The 16,822-nt window shown below is 34.5% G+C and overlaps 1 protein-coding gene across 2 annotated transcripts in view; it reads left to right on the top strand.

Annotated features, from left to right (window-relative positions):
* LOC106712155 (cGMP-dependent protein kinase, isozyme 2 forms cD4/T1/T3A/T3B) overlaps positions 1-16,822 on the top strand; it is a 119,341-nt gene that overhangs the window by 11,836 nt on the left and 90,683 nt on the right. The window contains exon 1 of one of the 2 annotated variants that reach the window (XM_045681307.1): positions 10,282-10,459. The exons of the other annotated variant lie outside the window; for it this stretch is intronic. The gene's annotated coding sequence lies outside the window, so the exon portion shown is untranslated. Of the gene's footprint in view, positions 1-10,281; positions 10,460-16,822 lie in introns of those variants that run through there. 2 annotated transcript variants of the gene reach the window in all.

Raw genomic sequence — 16,822 nt, 5'->3', positions numbered from 1 at the left:
GTACGGTGACGAAAACTGTGACACGAGAATTTTATATATTAGATACTAAAAATAAACTGAAACAGGTTAATTATATTATGCAAATAATATAAATCATAAAATTATAATGTCAAGCTGTTATTTTATGTGACATTTAAATGATAAGAAAGTATAATAAAATTGTTCTGACCTTTAAATGCTCAGAAATGTGACGATATCTAACATCTTGTTGCAAAATAATTAAATTATACACTATTTGTCTTTAATACAATGTTCTAGAACACCAGTAGCGAAGTTAGGGTAAGGCTAGATGGGGCGACGGCCCAGGGCATAAGGGGGCGCAGGCGTCAGTGTCAGATATAAAGAAGCATCTTATATTTGGAATTTTCCCCCAACATCAAAATGAGGGGGGCGCCTCACAAATTTCGCCCAGGGCGCCGGAAAAGCTAAAACCGTCCTTGTTGAACAGTTAACACTAATTTCCTCTGATAAAATGAATTTAAACGTGTAACAAGTAGCGTAATTATTTTATGCTATGAAAATAGCATTCTATAAATAGCACAGGACGTGTAAAAATTCGTATTAACTATTTCCATCCATTGGCAGCTATATTTGGACTTGCATTGTATGTGTGTGTGTGTGACCAGTTAAATCGAGTTAAGCCAGTTATCGCTATGCCCATCCCTGGGGACGTTATTTTTAGACGCGTTTAGTCACGCGTGACCATTTACATTTGTGAACTTGGTTACAATTGTTATTCTGTGCGTATTTATGGAGCCATACGAGATACAAAAATGGTATCTGTTAAATTTAATTTAATCATATTCTATTGGATTTGGATAACATTTAAATAAAGGACGAAATTTTACTGCAAATATTTAGCTTGCTACAGATTTCTATAGACAGCGGTTATTTTTTAATAATTACGTGCTCGTTTTGTATTATATGCATTTGCATTATTGCATTTTACACTAGCTGTCTCCCGCGACTCTGTCCGCGAGGAACAAAAAACTTAATAAGTAGCCTATGTGTTCTTCCAGACCATGTTCTATATCTGTGCCAAATTTCATTCAGATCCGTTCAGCCGTTCCGGAGATAATTTAAACAATCCATCCATCTAAACTTTCGCATTTATAATATTAGATGGATACCCTTCTACTCATTACGAGGATAATTAACAACAAAAGGATAAAAACGGTTAATCAAATCTTAAATTCCTGTGCACGTCTTCCACATTCTAACCTAAAAACTGTAAAATTCAATGAGTCTAGCCAATTTGTATCTGTGAGTCTAGAAACATGAACAACTGATGAAGAGGTGGACTATATTAATTCATTGCAGCCTTGATATAATCAACTTATTGCATGCAGTGATGCCCAACTTAGCAACAAGTCAACGGCCAAAACGAGTTTAGACCGTCCTCATTTTAAGACATATTGTACCCCAAAATAGCAAATGCCAGTCATGTGGTTTTTTTTAGTTTGCATTAACAATTCTGTCGTCGTGTATATATCTTCGATGATATTTTATTTATTTTGATGATATTAACCGTTATCTATCTTAGGTATAAGACCAACGGAGCGACATGATTTTTTACCAACTTCAAAAAAAATTGACGAATTGAAACCTCCTTTTTTTTGAAAAAAGAAAACCGTAAAGACCTTAATTTTTTTATTATTTGAAACCCAAATAATTATACTGCGCTATAAAACTCAAACTTCGCTGAGTCAGCTAAAAAGGTAATTCAAATATTTCACCAAATAAAGTATTATGAAGGACTTTATATGACCACTTCACCAGAGTCGTAAACATCACATGTTCGTAAAAATAATAATTGTACCATTTGCACTGTCAAAATACCGGTTAAATAAAAATGTATTGTTATTTCTGTCTTTTTTAAATTGAATGACAGAGGCGACATTTAAAAAAATAAATGTTTCAGAACGGCAAATTATTCCGAATACGAAGCTTTTAGAATATGTCACTGAAGTTACTTCAGACAATAAAGAAATCTGTTTCAGTTGCAACATTTATTACAGTACAGTCGAACCTCTGGATAAGCGAGAAACGTCTAATAAGCGAGCAAAATATCACGGTCCCTTGAACTCTCGCTTATCCAGGTTCGACTGTATTATTTTGTATTATTTCAGAATTTGATTGTTGATATACTAATAAAAGATCTGTGACCTACCAGCAAATATGCATACAATATGTACAAATATAAGGGAGACTTCATAGAAACATGCAAGATGGAAAACAGTCATCTCTGCCTACCCCTTTCAGTTACAGCCTACATTATTTATTGTACTTACTGCCTCACGTAAATTCATTCATTGGTCACACTCGCTTAATGTAACGTACCTCAATAAGTGACCACTGTGTGACTTTGAGTGCGGCAGTTACTGTCCCTTGTGACTAAATTTTATGTTTAACATTTTTAAACATCCTGTATAACCAGTACCATTGATCCGTTATCCATTATAAATTATAATTACGATCATATCGATCATCGACTGCTCGACAGGTTTCACCAAAAAACATTACACCTCGCAGATATTATTTAATTTGGCAACCATCGAATTCCTTACAAAAGAAAAGTCGCATTCCATCGCCATTCAATTCGTATATAACTCACTTTTGATTATTTTACCGTGGAAAATACCTTTATTTAACACGCAAAGATATACTTAAGTAAAAAAGTTTTTTTTGTTCAATTTGATTTTGTGTTGAAAGAAAAAGTAGAGTGCTAAAATTTGTTATTGCGATGCGATTTGGCAAAAAGATAGTATCTACAAGATAAGTAATTTTTTAGCTTTAATTATTACTTATGGCAAAAAAAAAACAGTCACAAGCGTCAACTTCATCGAACTATTTTCATAATATCAGCAAATTTTTTATTCATATTGGTAAAACACGCAATTTTATTCGCGTATTTGGTTCACATTTCTTTTCTTTTTTGGAATTCAAGTGATGTATGACTTAAGTTACGTTATCATTATGAAAGAATGTCCGATGCGACCGGTTGAGTCGAAAATTTTATGCCTTTGAATTTTAAATGGCAGGACTTGTGAAGCGCGCTTATTCTCTGTCAAATAAAACGAACATTGTAGTAGACGCCAGCGACAACATCTGTTGTACGAATTGGTGAAATATCACTAACACACAGAACACAGGCGTGAAGTGGAAGTAATTCTGCGTTTCGTCTGATGAGTTTGTGTTCGGGAGGCCTAATTTTAATCCTCTATCCCTTCCCATCCTTTTCTTGTAAGGGAAAGATGGGAAGGGAAGATGGATTTGATGGAGGAGAGGGCGCATAGGAATGGGAAATATTATCTTACTGTGCGTTTCCTACTCCTTCGATTAAAGTCAGGCAAAGCATCTGGAAAAGTAGCCGCTTGCTCGTTAACCACCTTATTATATAAATAGGGCGTAAAAAGTTCTGATCTTACTTGCATGTAAGCTTGCGTTTTGTCTTAGTATTTTTGGGTAATTTTGAAGTTTCGATACAGGTTAGCATGATAATGTAATCGTGAGATTGTCATCTCTACTTTAGCCTCCGCGGAAAGTGGAAGATTTTGTTTTAGCCTAACGGCGGCTCTTTGCCTAGTCCGTTTCTCTATAGTCAAGTCTCTTATGTCCGAAGCCTTCCGGGGCGTCAGAATTCCATTTGCTCTTGGCCTTAACTCCATATGAAATGGTCACTTTATACGATGACGCATTAAATAACTTGCTTTCCCTCATCAAATGATTCATAAAAGAGTCGAGTTTCGTATTGTCACTTAAAAGAACCTTTTCGTGTTTTCAGTTTATTTTGTTTGTATTTATAATAAATGTTTTCAATACTTATGAATGGTGCAGAAAGCAGTGCTAAGATATTTTTATTTTCATTTATTTACAGTATCTGACAGCGTGCCCATTTGCATTCCAAATTAGCTTTCCTTATAAATAAGTTCAAACACCTTACACGTCTGCATGTCATTGTTATTGCAAGATCTTGGCATATTTTCTTTCAAATGACATTTAACTTTTTATGAGTACATTGTTTATTGATGGAAAATTGTTTAAAAGTATGATAATAAACTACCTACCTACCTATAATAAACCACAAACGTTAGGTATAAAATCTAAGATATTGAAAGCTGACACTACTTAAAAACTATTCGACAGTTGTAGATATTAAACGATATCATTTAAAAAAAAAATCATGTCTAAAATCATGAAAAAATATAGCTTGGTATGGTGTGGCTTAACTTCAGTACTTTTACAGATAATGAAGTAGGTAGTACTAAAGAGTTGCGTTAACTATTCAAATTTTTGTTTCAAGCATTTTGATTCATAATCCGCATTACCTACTTACGTAATGTAGTAATTAGGATTATAACCATTAAAGTTAAATCCCAATTTCGAGACTAATTCTGGTTATAAAGATAAGACGTGTAATTAAAATATAATGTGCTTTATAAATTTTTCTAGAAATATTCACTGTATGTATTCGGAAATATGGAAATTAATTGAGATGTATTTTTTTTTTGGTAGGAAAAAAAGTAAAACAGTATCCTACCTTCTATAATGAACTACCGCTTATAGCATCGCGCTATTTCAGATCCCATTATCACAAGTAAAACCTGCAACAATCAGAAAAATTGCATGCGTTGATACTTTGTGAAGATAGACAAGAAGTCGGTGTCTCGGCACTTTCCTAAGACGAAATAAAAAAAATACCTTAAAAATACTGATGTGAAATCAGCAATGATGCAACCCGTTTTTAACAGACTTCAATAAAACGTCTTCATACGTACTCAAATGTCTGTTTTTTTTTTATTTTACCTATTTCCCATTGCATTGCACAAGTAGTAAAATAAACGAGTACAAGATTATTAGAGATAAAGTACAGAGCCATCTATGTTTAATATACAAAACAACACAGACTTTTCTCTCATTCAACTACTTGACGCTAGGTGGCACTGTATGTTGCAATACAATGTCTACATGCAACTAAAAAAATTCTTCTATTCTTGTTTTGTGAGTACTCGACTTTATAATTAAATTTACCGTTTCCGTAACACGTTACGGTCCAGTGAATGCTTTTTAGGGCTGACCTTTTTTTTAAGTTAAATACCGGTAGTTGTCACAAAATGTGTTAGACCGCCGACCTCGCTTGCGTAAATGCATTGATACGAGTGCGAGTTACTTGAGAGATGTCGTGGGCAACGCGATAGATAACCTGAAGGCGCAAGTTATGACAGCGAAGCGAATTGATTTTGTAATAAGTTATAAATTTCTCAACAACCCTTTTATCCCAACTGACAAATTAGTGAGGAATGTTTTCTAACTTTCCAAAATGTAGTTATCCAATGGTGTACTTCTTCTTCTTCGTACTCTTCATTACTGAAGGTCGTGCTCATCTTGAAGTGCCTTCACTGATGTGTCGACGAGCTTCTTCCACACCGCTCTGTCCGCGGCTTGTCTCATGGCGGTCGGAATGTTGAGTCCCAACATCGTCTGGACTTGGTCAGACCACCGGATAGGCGATCGTCCCCTTGCTCTTTTACCCTCGACTTTCCCTACCACAACCAGTTTTTCCAGATTGTCTGGTTGTCTCCGGGCAATATGACCAAAGTAACTGAGGACTCGCCGGTAGCAGGTAGTGGATAGGCGCGTGCTAATCTTTAGTTGACGGAGAATGGATTTGTTGGTTCTTTTTGCTGTCCATGGTATGCGCAACATTCTCCGCCAACACCACATTTCAAAAGCATCGATTTTCTTTCGGTCGGCTGCTCGAATTGACCATGATTCTGATCCGTACAAAAATATAGAGAAGACTAAAGCACGCACTAGCCTGGTTTTAGTGGCGTTTGACACATTTCTGTTTTGCCATATCCGGGTCAGCTTGCTCATTGCTGCTTTAGCCATCTGTGTACGTCTTCGAATTTCCCCATCGCATCCGCCCTTGTTACTTATCAAAGACCCCAGGTACACGAATTCGTTTACGAACTCCAGACCTGAGAGTTCTCCTGTTCGGACAACCATACCAGCTCTATCAACCACCATAATTTTCGTCTTGGACCTATTTATGGAAAGACCAACCATTTCGCTTGCGCGCTCAACTCTATGGATGAGTTCAGCCATCTCCCGTTCTGACGAGGCAAAAAGCGTGGTGTCATCTGCGTATCTTAGGTTACTGATCTTATTACCTCCAACAGAAATACCTCCATTCCACTCTTCCAGTGCAGTCCTCATAATGTATTCGCCGTAGATGTTGAAAAGTAGAGGGGACAGGATACATCCCTGTCGGACACCTTTCCGTGGTTTAAAAGGTTCAGACACCACGTCATTGACCCTGACCATTGACTCCCCATTCTCATAAAGGGCTGCAATCAAAGCTGTCAAGTGCTCAGGAACACCCATTTCTAGGAGGATTCGCCATAGACAGTTCCATCTCACGCAGTCAAACGCCTTGGAGTAATCAATGAAGCACATAATCATTGGGACATTGAATTCACGGGTCTTCTCGATGAGCTGTCTGATGTTTACGATCTGCTCTCGGGTCCCCCGACCTTTGACAAAGCCCGCCTGCTCATGTGGTATTTGGCGCTGAAGATAAGATTGTAAACGTCCGTTAATTACGTGGAGCATAATTTTACTACCGTGAGATACGAGGGCCACTGTGCGGTAATTTCCGCAACTCTTTGTGGACCCTTTTTTGTGCAGTGGTATCAAAAGAGACTCCGTCCAGTCTTTGGGCCATTTTCCCGATCTCCAAATCTGATTACAGAGGTTTTCTAAGATCTTGATCCCAGTGTCCCCGAGGTTTTTTAACTCTTCAGCGAATATACTGTCTCTGCCGGGTGATTTGTTAGTTTTTATTTTCTTAAGAGCGTCTCTTATTTCAGATTCCAGTATATCGGGTTCCAGGTCTTCTTTCGGAGTTACTATCTCAGACGATGCCCTCTCGTCTGTGTAGAGGCTTTGGCAATATGATCGCCATCTTTCTACAACCTGGTCAATCTGCGTCAATAGCGTTCCGTTATCATCTTCGATCGCCCAGGTTTTAGGTCTAAACTCCCTTGTAATGCTTTTTACCCGTAGGAACAAATCTTTGGTATGCAGTGTTTGGGCATGATTCTCAATATCTTTGCAGACGGAGTTTAGATATTTGTTGTAGTCTCTACGACATAGGCGTTGAACCTTCGCGGACATGATCTTGTATTGCTCTTTGTCATGTACTTTTTTCGTTAGTAGACCCTTTCTTTCTTCAATTGCCTTCCAAGTTTCTTCCGATATCCACTCTTTTTTCGGTTTACAGCGATCTTGGTTTTGTAGGTCTTTCCGTGTCATAAGAATTATTTCTTTGAAACTATTCCAATTCATGTCTGGGTCTCTGTTGTTATCGATCCTTATATTTGCGGCTCTGTTGTTAAAGGCTTCTACGAATGACTTTAGTATCTGGGGGGAAGGACGGCTGTAGTGTTTGGTTATTGTTCTCGGGCACTTCTTCAGCTTGATGTGCATCTCCGCGACCAATAACTTATGATCGCTTCCGCAGTCAGCTCCTGGGTATGTCTTCACATTGCTTATACTGGACCTCCAGCGCTTAGCAATTGCGACATAATCTATTTGGTTTCTAGCTCGATCACCAGGCATGACCCAAGTATACAGACGCCTTGGATGATTTTGGAAACACGTGTTCATGATGGACAGAGAGTTCTCAGCACAAAATTGCAGCCACATCTCACCTCTTTCATTTCTGTCTCCAAGACCATACCTCCCAACAATTTCTCTTAGGTGCTCATCCCGTATAGTAGATCCAACCTTTGCATTTAGATCGCCCATCAAAAGTGTTATCTCTCTTCTGGGGAGGCTTCCAAGAGTGTCCTCCAGTATTCTGTAGAACTCTTGTATCTCAAGCTCCGACGAGCTGGCCGTTGGCGCATATACAACAACAATGTTAAGCCGACTAGGCCTTGTATTAACTTTCATGGTGATTATCCGATCACTGACTGGATTGTATCCTAAGACGGATCTCTTAATGTAAGGCGACACACAGATACCGACTCCATTCCTGCTTGCATCTTCGGGTCCCGAGAAATATAAAGTGTGGCCTGTTGGAGTGTTGTAGAAGCCAGATCCCCTTTTGTGTGTTTCCGTTATGCCGAGGACTTCTAATCGGTAATGTAGTTGTTCTTTACCTATAACATCCACTTTCCCTGGTTCCAGTATGCCTCTGACATTCCATGTCCCAACCCTTATCTTCTTGCGAAGCTGTAGGTTCTTGGTTTCTGATGGTGTTAAGTATGAAGGTGCGGTGTTGTCACCAGTAGTATTCTGTACACACTGAGCCTGATGAGTCGCTCCAGTGGACCTGAATGGTGTACTAAAAGAGTCAAAAGAAAATTTTTATCTGTTTACTTAAAACGGCATTCGCTACGTAAAGGAAATTCACATAGCAGTCGTAAGGTGATCACCAAACTATTATTTGTGTTAAAGTCACCTTATCAAAAATTCTTTTCCAGTCTTATGTGCAAATGCTCTTTGCAAATGACAGATGCTAGAAGTATTCACTCGTGGAATATGTATCAGTAAAAAGGATGTTGTGCCGAGAATTGTAAAATATGAAATTACTACATAGCTACCCTCTGAGTTCGGGTTCTGCACGTGACAGGGTAAAAAATATATTCACATATTATAGTAAGAAACCCAAAGAAAAGTAAACAAAAACATTTACAGATTACACGTTACAAGAAGGGTGTCAAAATATTGAATTTAAATAATTCAGTTTTAACAAATACATTGAATGATAAATCTATTTTATTAACATTATAAATGCGAATGTTTAGATAGATGGATGTTTGTTACAACGTATCTATTAAACTGAACGAATCTCGGTGAAATTTGGCATAAATAAAGATATAGAGCATAGTCTGGCAGAACTCATAGACTACTAAATAGGTCTTTTTTTAATTCCGCGCGGACGGAGTGGCTAGCGACAGCTAGTAATAAATTTTTAGACATAACTCATTGTGTCCTACATGCAATAAAAAGTTCTGTGATGTTATATTAATTTCCATGAAACTGAAATTTCTGTCCAATTCAATGTATAATCTTTTTTTTTTTTATTTATTTAAATCTTGAAATATATTGCAAATTATTAGATTAGATAAACGTAACCTATATTGCCCGCGTGCATCAGCTACCTTCCCGTTAAAGTCCCGTTAAAATCGGTGCAACCGTTCCGGAGGTTACGTGAAACAATCACGGCCTTGCGGACAGACATACACACAGAAAAGATGATTTTTCGTTATCAACGCAAATACACCATGTTTAGTAAATATAGCATTTTTTTAACTTCAATTTTATTAATATTACTTTAAGAAAAAAAAAAAACATCGCGAGTAAATCATTAATCTATCGTGGTTTTATTCCCGAAAATTACAATCTTTAACAAAAAAGAACAAAGTTTAATTACTCAAAAAAACTACCAATTACTTTGAAGTTGCTTCTTGTTCTTTGAAAAAGAACCAATGATTTTTTATATCTGTTTATAAACCAAAGTAACGGCTACAAAAGCCAACATTGATTAATTCAGTGTTCAAAAATAGACATGCAAACAATGGATTTTCACTGATGAAACATTATACAACATAGTATAGTTCTCTCTTTCATTCTTTCTGAAGATAGTGAGATAACAATAATGTTTTCGTGTGAATGTTTCAGCAGTGGGAACGGACCTTACTAAGAGTAGTTCCTGTGAACAATTAAGTTGAATCCATTCGCTTGTGGCGTCGTATTTTATCGTTCATTCGCTTATCTTTCGTGTTTCATACCGCGGCTCAATTGTTGGGACTGCCACCGGTAAATCGTATACGCAGCCAATTTGTAATTTGCCTAGGCAAATCGGAAAATCTCAGAAAATTGAATATTGAACGAACTCATTTAAAGTAACGTGCGTGCGTTTTCGACAATTTGCTAAGTTGATATTTCATTGGTAGTTGCATAGTGCCTGTCAACAAACTTTATTGGCTCCACAAAACAGCCAATTGAGTTTTGCTCAAATTTTCATCCCTCACATTCTATTAGTCAAAACAGAAACTACAAGATTTCAATAATGTAGTCTTCTTTACAAAGTTCCGAAATATAACAAAGAAAACAAAGCATTTCAATGATTGAATGAAATCGTTCGATATGCAACTTGTCTAGACAAATTGCAAACGGACGGAAGCGCTATTTGTCGGCGACAGAACTAGTAAATCTGGCGCTCTCAGACCGCTGCTTGCCGGCGATATTTATTGTCCACTTGCAACTGTCATGCTCACTCGTCTTTGATCCCACCCATATTATTTAAAAGTTTTCCCTCTCGATTTTAAATTCGTGATCCAGTTTTGTACCCTAGCTTCAGTTTATTGTGAATAAATTCGTGTGTGGATTACAGTGCACTTCAGTGTATACCAACGTTGTTTTTCAGTTGTTTTAAAAGTTTTCGGTAAGCTGTTTATTAGTTTTAATAATAAGTTATGGCTTTTATAGCCACTTTTTAGCAGAACAATTTCAAAACTACCTGTGTATTTGGTCAATGTTGAAACCTTATGTGATACAATTCTATATTTAATGGCAAACTAAATTTAGAACCAATTGTGATAATAAATTCAGTGGCGATGTTGAAATGACTTTTGATATGTCCTCCTTCAATAGATTATTGTTACATTGATTTAGAAATTGAACGATACGATATATGCGATAGTTTGAAGAATGAATTAGGCAATCTCAAATAATAAATTTAAACACTAATTTTTAACTACAACGATGATCAATCAGAAGTAAACATTGCTGTGTAACAGCTTTATTAAATGTTTAAAATTATTACCGAAATAATATGTCTCAAAAGCTCTATGTATATTTCACGCCATAGCGTCTTTCATACAACTTCGAAACATAATATATTTTTATAGTACCTAATTACAATTACAATATGAAAAATAAGTATAGTTATACGAAATACCTGAATTAATATATAATATTATACATATTCTCTTTAAAAAAAAAACGTTTTTGCAAATATTTTGTTGTAAGTATTAAGTTGCAAAAACTCAGTGACTAATATGAGTAAATAATTATTTTTCCTTTATCATCTTCGTGTAAATACGAATCAAAACACTTTGTTTAAAAGCAATAAATATTTATAAATTACCTTCATCTGCTTTAAAATCATAAACATTATACTATCAAATTAATCTATTTCCAGATAAAATAAAGATATAACACGTTATTAATAACTTTATTTGTGTTTATAATCTTTTAAAAGATAAACTAATCGTCACGATAAAGTACAACGCCCTTAACTTTTAACAACGATCTTAGTATTCTTATCGTGGGTTTCCAAGACCAAAATCCCTATTTAAAACATATTGTTACCTTTTTGTTAAAGATAATTACAGGAATGACGATATGTTTTATATAGAGATTTTGGTATCACAAACTAACGGTTAAACAGTTTGTAATTTCATCGGCTAGATTAAACCGCCGCACGACTTGGATTCCAGAATGAACGAATGCATTGGCCAGGTTACATGACAACGGAATTGAGACGTTGTTTTGTAATATACATAATATTCCTTGTGAACAAATGCTTGAACACAATCTTATAATACCATTCAAACTTAATTGCGGCTCGCATTTTCGCAAAAGCGCAGAACACAATTATGAGTATTAATGAATAGAAAGAATTCATGTTCGGGGCATTCACAAGCGCGCGATTGCCCACTTTTCTTTTATAAAACGCTCAATCACGCGAAAAATCATAAGTTTGTTTGTAAAAATTTAAGAATCAGTTGACTTCTTGCAAACAAAGAAAATGTTAGCCGACTGTTTATTCGCTTTTGTAGGTAAAGAACATTTTGTTTTAATACTAACTTCCTCAGTATCAATGATATTTGCATTTATAATATTAAATTATTACAGACAAATACCGTGTTCTAAGCTGTAATTGTATAGTACTTGATTATTATATCGAGCCTTGGAGTGTTACTTGTTACAATATTGAGTTTTTAATTGAATATTTTTAAATTAAAAATAATATTTAACTTGATTATCACAATAGTCTTTTTATAATTTGTTTCAAAACATGATAAATTTATTCAAAATACAAACGTCTAACCTTGAAATTATAATATATTTTATAAAGCGTTTTCCAATAAAATCGTTCGAATTTTCCTGCATCTCGCTTACTACGTCTTGTAAGGTCGCAGAAAGTCCTAGATAAATAAAGAATACCTCAGGTTGATTAATCAAGTCTATTTGCATTTAACTAAAAGGAAGTTTAAACAGTTAATTTCTTCAATAGAAAGATTTCCATGGTCCCTACGTAAAATGTTGTAACAAGTTATAGGAGATGGCGCCATAAACATTTAAACGCAGTGATAAAATTGAAATTTATTTTTTAACGTAAGGAATAAAGAAGTCCAATTAAAAGTAAAACAATTATGTTTTTGATTGAGTGTTAATGGAAATTGGAAACGAGTGTGCAAGTACACCGAAATTCAAGCCAATATTTTCCCAAATTTACGGTTGCCGAAGCGGTACGTTATTGACTTAACACTTCCCATATCTTGATCAAGTCGTAAGTTTCATGAAACTGCGTACATTTTATTTACAACTCAATTAACAAGAAATAATTTAAACCAAAATCGCTTAAAAAAACAATTTATATTTAAATCAGTTTTATTTAAGATTTAAAAATTTAACACCATTTATTGACTTGACTTTTATTGTAAAATAAAAAAAAGAAAATTAAGACCGTTTTTTTTAAAGACAATAAAAATTCATTGTGGAAATTCATTAAAATTTGCGTAATATTTTAGTGGGAATTCGTACACCTCTCCAATAAAATATATAATTTCTACGAAGATTTTTTTTATGTATGTGAAAAACCCGCACTAAGTCAGCGTGGTTGAATATGGCTTCACCCCTAACTTGGGTAGGCTCGACCCTTCTGGTACATGATCTGAAGACAACTATTTTAATAACGCAAATCAAACAGGTAATGACTTATTTTCCTAGATTGTAAAATAATATGAATGTTGAAACAAGTACATTGTAGTTATGTTCGAAGTGTCGATATCACGCGGTTTCAATTACGCCCTACTCGCTAAACGGCAGGCCGTCGCCGGTGCCCGCCGGTGCATTGTTTCTATATACTGCCCACACATACATACGCTAACTATATTTGTGTCGCCAGTATATGACATAATGCCTGTTTTACATTGTGCCAGTATGGTAAGACAGTAGCGCTGAATATCAGCGGTGGTATATAACTAGCATAATGTAAACACTAACTGATGCCAGTGAACCAAAACAGTCCATGCTAGACCAGTGTTACTATTTAAAAAATGTTAATGACGTCATTGTAGTAGGTAGCGATAGTACATGAATATCGGATAAAACTTTTTCACTATTCTCTTCTAAGATTGTTTTCATTTTATTAAAACAAATGACCTTGTTCTGTCTTATTGGTTTACATGAAGTTTGAGAAATTAAAATCTATAAGTTTTATATTTTCAATTTCGAATCACAGAAATTATGATTTTATGTGTTAAAATATATAAAAGCAAAAGGTATTTTTATATAAGGCAGATTTATATCATTATAACAAGAACTCAATGAATGGCAGTGTATCTTGTGACCCTTTCTTAAAGATTCTTAAATTTAATACCTCGTTTGGTCTTAAGTTACTTTTAATGGCAGCTTAAGATTTAAGCTAATGGCAGCTGACACTTACGCGAGATAAGTTTATAAGCATATAAATCTGGTAAGGTGAAATTCTTTTTCGTTCAAAGGTTAAAAGCATTGTAAGATATCGTAAAGCTTTTATACCAATGTAGGTTCAGCCGTTTCAAAAGAGTGCGCTTATAAACTACGCACGACCAACATTACATATATAAACAGGCTGCAAGAATAAAGAATACAGATGCATTACCTATAATTACAATATTCTGCACGACTTTCGGAAGGGTTAATTTTTCGCATGTATTGTGTTAATAGGTGTGGTCTTTCTGATCTATTGTGTCGCCGTATAACCTCAACCGATTTTGAAGAGAGATGTATTCGTTTCGTATTTTACCCCAGAGGGTTTTTTGTTTTAGGCATAGTAAGTTGTACTTTTAGATGTTTTTCGTATAAATTAGTAGACATTTGTAAGGTGTAACAGTGGTAGAGCCATCAACAACATCTTGCACGAATTAGCCGGCAGTGGCAGTCCATCAGTGAATTACTACGTCCACTCAGAAAAAAGGCGTAAAATGTAACCACTTTTGGTCTACGGTCAATACCGTCTGAAACGTGTGCGCACAATTTTGGTACTCTTTTCCTTTCCACCATTTTCTTACAAGAAAGTAGAAATAGATTTGGCTAATGAGGGGACGTATAGGAAGGGCAAATATCCTATTTTTGTGCGTCACCTTATCTGTCGATCAAAGGAAGGCAATGTATCTAACTACAATTGCGGATATCTTCAGCGAATTAAGGTAGGCGCTTGCTCTTTTGCCACATTATATTGTAATAGAGAATGTTTGAAATGTTAACACAGATTTTAAAGCGCGTTTATATTTAGTTTAAGAGTCGTTATGTGTCATAGGTTGGGTTTTAATTACGTGTCATAGAAAACTTGTCGGTTCAGTACTGTGAGACCTTGACCAATAGCGTACTGTATTTTATTTCAATATTGTCTGCATTATAACCCTATTGGATTTTATTACCTAATTATGCACATTTTATGCGCAATGCAAATTTCTTCATCACTTTCTATTGTTCGTTATTGCAGTTAATTAGCGTAATCCCAATAGAATTGCAACCTTTTATGTACGTACTTTACTCTAGTTTTTTTTTAATTTCTTTCTCCTTTATAACAGTGAGTTTCCACTGCAAATACAAAAGGATATAATTATCGTTTTTGATAAAAAAAGAAAGAAATACGAAAACTAAAGATTACATGAAAAATATATAAAACATTATTATAAATAAATTAGTAAGGTTATAACTACAGTTGAGTGGGTTTATGATATATTAATTTTTAATTTGAAAACACATTTTTTTTTCAACAATTATATGATCATATTTATTGTTTACGTCCTTGTAAAATGATGTTAATGGTTAAATAATTTTATATTACAAAATATTCAGACGTATTGCGTACTGAATCGTAAAGCAGATTTTATGACATCAAAGTCTTTTCACAGTCGGCTACTTTTGATTTCATTTAAAACACGAATGCACTATAATTAATGTTAAAATATACTTTTATTACGCACTAAACCCACATTACAATCGAGATTTGATATCTATTTTATTGCCGGTGCAATGTTATACGCTTAATAAAAAACCTGTTTTTAAAAATACTTGGATAATATTAAACTTATTTTTGTAGTTAAATACAATATTTAATCTAAAACACGATTAAATTTCTCGTCTATAAATAGGATTGGTGTAGATTAATAGTCGTATTTTAGAACTTTTTCGGTTTGAAGTTAGACATAGATAATGTCTTATACTCGTAGTATACCTATACCTAGTTCATACAACCTTTAAGTCGGTTTTACAATTTATTTCGGAGGGGGGGGGGTTTGCGCGATATTAAAAGTGACTATTTTTCGCACAATAACTGCGACATGATATTAAGAGATGGTTAAAATAAATATTTTTTCGTTTCATAAATAATCCGACTCCGCCCTCGTGTCATAACACGCGGCGGACTGCACATGTTGCAGCCATTTAAAGTTACAATTATTGTTAAATAAATTATAGGGCATTTAAGCATAAGATCGAGAGTCGTAAATTTATCAAAAACGTACAGCGACCTCTGTGGTTCCGTTCTGAACTTATTCGTACAGAAATGGTTCGGAGATGGCATTGTAAATTAACTGATACTGTATCACATAATTCTTTAATTTTTGCAATTAAGAAAAAGCAAAACATAACCAATAAATTACAAAAAATTGCAGATTATAAATAAGTATTGACTTATTTAATGTTTGAATTCTGAAGAAATGCTATATTTTGTTTTGTCAGACCATTTTGTGGTCGTTTAAACTATCGAAAAATATTTAATTTTGTTTATATAATGCTGTCAACATAATGCATGCGTAAATGAAGAGTAATTTAAAGTAAACTTAAAATATTGTTTCCTTTAACTACATGGGTGCTTTATAAAAAATACCAAAATTTTAATTTACTGCAACATTGTTTGTTGAACGAAAACTGTCAATCAGCTGTCAGGAACCACTGATCTTTATAATCGTTTACCATTTTAAGAAAGCTTTAATTTGCACAGATTTCACGGTCTTATAATTAAAATCTATATGAATTATGTTATCATGACAGAGTTATTGTCATTTGACAACAATGATGACAGTTCAAGACTATGTATGGATTACATATAAAAATGGATACAGTTAGTAAAAAATGTTATTATTTAATTCCTCAATTATATATGGTTCCATTCTCCGAGATCCGTTGACCCAGTTTGGGATATTCTAGTAGGGGAATACTATTCGCTTACTAATACGTATACTTGTTGCACATGCGAATTAATTTAATAAAAGCTTATTGAAACTTATGTCCTTTAAATAAATAAACGTTTTTCACGACTTCAGTCCCGGATTTATATTCTATTTTCAAACAAAATTAACTTAATCGTATTTGTTTTTAAAATAAAAACTTTTTTAAATAAAAAAATAAATCCTTTCGTAGAAATAAAGCTTGACACGATATCTTATGTTATTAAGTAATTCAAAATGTCAGTCGTTCTGAATTGTATTCAACGTTTTCCTTATGCACGGTGCGTTTAAAGTACGGA

The sequence above is a fragment of the Papilio machaon genome, chromosome 15 (assembly GCF_912999745.1).
Source record: "Papilio machaon chromosome 15, ilPapMach1.1, whole genome shotgun sequence".
Classification (NCBI taxonomy): Eukaryota; Metazoa; Arthropoda; class Insecta; order Lepidoptera; family Papilionidae; genus Papilio; species Papilio machaon.
This window is presented reverse-complemented; position numbering and strand designations above follow the sequence as displayed.